Source organism: Mercenaria mercenaria, chromosome 8 (assembly GCF_021730395.1).
Source record: "Mercenaria mercenaria strain notata chromosome 8, MADL_Memer_1, whole genome shotgun sequence".
Taxonomy (NCBI): domain Eukaryota; kingdom Metazoa; phylum Mollusca; class Bivalvia; order Venerida; family Veneridae; genus Mercenaria; species Mercenaria mercenaria.
The window spans coordinates 74954273-74960261 of record NC_069368.1 but is presented as its reverse complement, the minus strand read 5'-3'; the positions used below and the strand labels follow the sequence as shown (position 1 = coordinate 74960261).

At 32.0% G+C, this 5989-nt stretch overlaps 1 long non-coding RNA gene across 2 annotated transcripts; it reads right to left on the bottom strand.

Moving 5' to 3' along the window:
• Positions 1-550: 550 nt before the first annotated feature.
• LOC123566050 (uncharacterized) lies at positions 551-4937 on the bottom strand. Of its 2 annotated transcripts, XR_006689334.2 has the most exons (4): positions 4476-4937; positions 4134-4224; positions 3430-3537; positions 551-2610 (listed from the first exon to the last, which is right to left on the bottom strand). It is a non-coding gene; the product is annotated as an uncharacterized LOC123566050 (long non-coding RNA). The 2 variants fall into 2 exon arrangements; XR_006689331.2 differs by lacking the exon at positions 4476-4937 and having other exon boundaries at positions 4134-4453.
• Positions 4938-5989: the final 1052 nt, after the last annotated feature.

The window sequence follows — 5989 nt, the reverse complement described above, 5'->3', positions numbered from 1 at the left end:
ATTAGTCAGCTAAAACTGTATTTGTCTTTAGTAATTAAATGCTTTTTCATGTTTTCCCTAGTTCTTGCACTATTCAGTGTTTTGCTAAGATTTCTAGATGTTTTAAGACATCATTGTTTGTAAGACCGTACTGTATATAACTGCCCTACATAAAACATGTTTATTTTAAGCAAGAGTGACCGACAGACTTAAATGTTACCGAGACATCATTTGAATGTTATAACAATGTATTCATATATATTGATGTGACTTTCTTCTGCAAAACGTCATGTCACTATTCACAGCTATTGATATTTTTAATTTAAAGACACTGATTCTGGTATGCGAGGTATGTGGCCTATGGGGATAATACGGTCTGCGTTTTGGATCAATATACAAGACTGGACCATTGATATACTAGCTTCTGTTTATTATAATAGCTACTATATAGATACTGTGCAGTACATAGATTGCATGTGATATTTCTCACCTTTATAGCAACCCATTCTCACCTTTATAACGAATTTAGAAAGCCTGATGAAATTAGGGCTTAACAAACAAAGTGATAAGATACAGTAGTATTTTTATTTTTTCATAAATCAAGTTTTACACAATAGTATCCCATTATTGCTGGATTTTTATTAGAAATGAAAGAAAACGCATCCAGGCACCTTTTATAAATAATAAATCATGTGCATTTTGAACAATGATATCTTTTTATTGCTAGATTTTATAATAAATAAAAGAAAATGTATTTAGGCCACACATGGGGAACTATAATATTTTTTTTCCCAAATCACAGTTCTTATACTATAATCAGAATTTTCTGCAATTAATAAAGTTTTCTTAGAACTCAGTTTACATAATACATTTCATAGTGTCTCACTACAAAGGTCTCCAGCCAAACATGTTGTTCATTTATTGTTTCTGTAATTATTTTATTTTTATTAAATAAAGGTGAGAGTTTTCCAAAATGGTGATAATTGCTTTGCTGTACAAGTTATAATTTAATTGGTCAGGACATTACTCAACGTGATTGAGCAATTGCAATTAGTATATTATCAACTAAAATAATTTCGTGTATATTCTGGAAAAAAGCTGCACTTTTATCAATAAAATGCAGAACACATGTAATAACCAGTTATCAGTACATATCAATACAATTCATGATCCTCTGACTACATGTCAAGTCTACAGAGGTTTATAGACCATTATCAGAGTGGACCAGACAGAATCATTTTTATTTGGGATAACGATGTCTGGCATTTTTGGGGGAGTCACTTATATGGAAGATTGTTTTTGCCTTTAAGGCGTCAACACGTTGACTTTGTCGATAGCGCGTTTTAGTACTTGTTAAAGAACCACTCGTTTTGCTGCAATAATAACACCTGCAAGTGGGCAAATTGCTGTTATTATTATACTAAATTACTCATAATGGGAAAATTACATAGAGTGTAGTTATTTATTGAACAATCCTCTTATGTCCTGCAATATTCATTATTCAGGTTTAACGCAAGCTTGCATTTCATTGTACGTTCTATTGGTGGCGATTTTTATATTATTTCTATGTCTTCTGAATTTGTGCATGGTTTATCTGACATACGCCATTGGTTAAGGTCAGGTATTTGTTGTCGATAGTGTTCAAGTAGATTCATTCTTTCACAAATTTTACATAACGCCCTTTGATATACTTCCTGAAACCCGGGGAAGTAATATTGACTTTTACGTCTTAGAATCCTTGCATATTCTGTATCATTTAAAGCCAGGCGTTGAAGGTATCTTCCTAAATAATCAATTGACTGAAAATCAGTAGAATCAATATATATATTTTTAGGAATCGATAGTGCTTCTCTAGAATTTGTTTTCCCAGCCCTAGACACTAATAATATATCGTTATTGAAATTTTCAAAAAACTTCTCAGTGGAATATCCCCTACAGAGTGCATTTTCAAACGCTAGATAAAATTTATATGAATAATTTAGAATGTTGAAACAATCATCGTGCACATACATTGCTCCGCACTTCCATTCTCGTCCACATCTGCCCAGAGTATCAATATTTATAAATTTCTTCAATTTATCGATAACCCGTTCCCTTTTAGAGTCTGATTTGCAGCGAGATGTTATTATAATAGCATCCTTAGTTTTGCTTTTTGCAATTTTTAGGAAATCACGCTTTTCCTCGGTTCTTCTTTACCATATTTCTCCATTAGGTAGGTAAATATCTGTATTATTCCTGTTATACGTTATTGTCCAATTAAATGCACCTTTCCAAAAATCATTTTTGTAATGTCCACCAAATTCTTTATAATAAAATGGGTTTTCATCCTCGGCAAAAATCCAAACTTGCCCCCCCCCCCCCCCCCCCCGTCAGATCTTTTAAAAGGATATTTTTCTGGCAAATGGTCACTTTTTTCCAAACAATGTTTTTTCGTCAGTTATCACACAATTGTTAAATTCACACGAATCGAAGCTCCTGCTCAGTGCTAACGGTCGTCGTTTTTTCATGAAGGAGTACTTCAAACCAAGTAATCATAAAGGTTTTGTGCATCACCATTGAATGTACTTTAGAAATGTTTGCCTCTTGAAAAAAGGCATTTAGCATATCCATCTTTTTCTTCACTTTGCAAGACTGTAAATAAATAAAGAAAAGTGTATTTCAAGCCGCGTATATCAACGTCAACTTTACGGTTATTTCTTTAGTTTCTCTTTGGAGGTGTTCCCACATAAAAATGAGAACAACGATATATTTTATAAATTGACATTAACTAGTCAAAATTCGTCCGGTTTAATAATAAAGCTGCTTTTAAAAAGGGATTTACTGTCTCCGCTAGAATATTTCAACAATATCTGATTGACATTTGTAAAAGTCTGTGTAAAAGCCTTTTATCAGATGATACCAATGAGAATACTTTTGAATGATTTATTAATATTACTATTTATTGAGCTGTTTTCTTAAATATCGGAACTGTCACTTTTTCATCGTGAAACTAGTTAAGTTCTTTTAATCAAACAATGCAAAGCAGGCATTGATTTTTTTTCAGCAGTTCTTGTATTGTGTATGTATTGATCGTAGATAATAATTTATATTCCATGTAAATCTCAAAACAAAGAATGCAAAGTCCAGTCTTACATAATCCATACTCTACGTCGTAAAAAAGAAACCTGTTGTTATTTTATATTGTTCTGTATAAATATGATTTCATATTATTGATTTATACACTTGACTCTCGTATATGAAATAATATTTACGTTTTAACATAAATAAGTCCGTTTTATATTTCGGAACTTCCGATTCTCGACCAATACATATTTTGTGAAATATAGTACACAGCGTCAGCTTAAAGCTTAACGCGTGATAAAAAACTTTACATTATATAGATATCAAATCTTTGTTGTAACTTTATTGAGAACAAACTTATTTATTGATATTATGTATACTTCAACTTACATGTCGGTTTATTTTTGGTTTACTTATAATCGTCACGAAAGTGAAAATGGGTTTTCGTTCTTGGAAAGGTTATCAGTATCAAAATCATCGATGCGAAGCTGAACAAAACTGAAACAGAAAGGACCATTCGTGTGGAAACGTAATCAAACAGAAAGTGAATCAGCAAAGAAGCAATGCACTGATAACATTTAATGAAAAAGATAGGAATAGCGCTTTGAGACACTTCAGACCAATCTTATCCTAATGAAATTTTCATTTTAAGTCTGAGCTTGAAAAACTGTTTGACCAATTTTCTACCATGAAATTAATTTTTTTTTTTTTTTTTTTTTTTTTGCTTAAATACAACTATTTTTCAGTTTTATCACTGCATCCGTACAGTTTTAATACCGACACTTGACGATTGTCTCTGGGGGTTCAAGCCCTGTTTTTGGTCATCATGTGAGTCATCCAACCTGCTTGCGGAAGGCCAGCGGTTCTACCAGGTGCCCACCTATGCCTAAAATAATGCGCAGAAGGGCACATGAGTCTTCCTTAAAAATACAGATAGAAAGAACCCTTATATCCTGCACTGAGTCAGTGTGATATAAACCTTTAAATATAATTGCACAACATAAGATTGCTTTCAAGAACTGGGCTATGGAGTTTTGTTTTGTTCTAGGGATTATGTCACACATAAACAGTTTAGTAATATGGCAATTGTTTACCTTTGAATGGTAAAGAAATGCCCAGGCACACGCCATTGTAGGCATGGGCAGATGCATAATCTTCGGTAAACCGGTTGTATTGCTAACCTGCCTGAAAGAAGTGTACGTCAGTTGAAGGGTATCAACACTACGTAGGTGATGGCAAAGTGATTTGAAAGTCAACATCTACATTTGAGTGGTAAAGGAAGGCCTTTTAGCCACTCAGTCATGCATTGCTTTAATAAAAGTATAACACAAAAAATGAACATATAAGAATGATAACAACAATGTATCTTAAAATTACTTCCCGGTATTTCCTATTTCTTTTATTCAAGTTCAAAGTTTTAGAATAAAGCATTGTACCTCATAACTGCAGCTGATTTATTTAGCTTCACAATGGAGAAAAATAGGTACAATGTGAATGTTCCTTCTGAAATATCCAGATATATCTCTCACATATTGTAACTATCTCCCTTTTAAAAGCCAAAACGATTAATACTAATAACACACACAGTTGATCTTAACTTATTTAATGCAATAGAAATATAATAAATGCAGTCGCCTCGCTAATAACTGAATAATTCCAATAAAATAGGAAGCAAAATGCACATTTTGGCCTTTTACCTTCCTTTACTTTCCCTTTATCATGTTATCGACATGCTTTAAATTGCAAAGATTAACTTAAAAGATATACAGTATGGTTGATTTAGACATATTTTGTATAAATGAATGTATTTTGCTCATGTCATATCTGTATTTCGAAGATATTGCAAATAAAAATAAATTTATTAAATTACAAGTGATTCATCTCAAATTTTTTAAGGACAAATAACTCCATCTTAAAAACATAAGATAAAATTAAATATTCCATTTAAACTTGTTTATTACACTCTACCATTTTTGTAACTGACAAAGTGCATACAGTTCATTGTAAAAAATTTAATTGGTATGAAATTTGAAAAAAGCATCATTTGAGGTAGCCATTTTGAAACCAAGATGGCCGCCAAAACCATATATGGTCATTTAGTATAACATGTCTTCTTATCAAAAATGGAAAAATATTGACATGTTATGATGTAGATAAGAAAATTAATCTGTTCTGAGAAACATCACCCTCTAAAAATGCCCCCATGAAAACAATTACGCAATTACGCGTAGGTAAACATTTTTCGCAAAGAATAAAACTTATTCAAGGAAATTTACAATGAAAATGTGTAGATCTATTCTCAATACAAGAAACAATAAACTTACGCCGAAAATTTAACTGTCACCTCCTCAAGTCACTCATTAAACCAGATTTCATCCATAGCATGGAACTACATTTTGGACTACTTCACATGTAATACTAACTAGTCACTTCCGGTTTGGTGTAATCCTAATGTTTAAACTTTGAAAAAAGACAACTTCATAAATATAGCAAAAATATCACAAACTCATATTTTCAGACAATTCAGCACAGACCATTGCTTTGTAGTCCTGGATTGGCATAGGACCCAATGTGATGAATGACTAGAATAAGTTGACATCTGATACTGATATGCATCTTTTTACTGAAAAATCGATTGAGTGGAGGAATAAGTTATATAGCTGATCGTTTCAGCAAACCCCAAAAATAAATACAATAAAGACCTTTACCCTCTGGAAACTTCAAACTGGTCATATAAACAATATCATCGTTCATTCTAAAAACATCAAACAACCATTTTAATTAAATTTGATTGAGAAAATCCAAATACAACTGCATGATTTTCCAAATGATTATCCTTTAGATCATGAAAAGATACTTTTTCTAGATCAAATGCTTTCAAAGTATAGCAAAAGATAATAGGTAAGGGTAGATTTCTCGGAAACACAGACCACCAAAAACACAGCCTCAG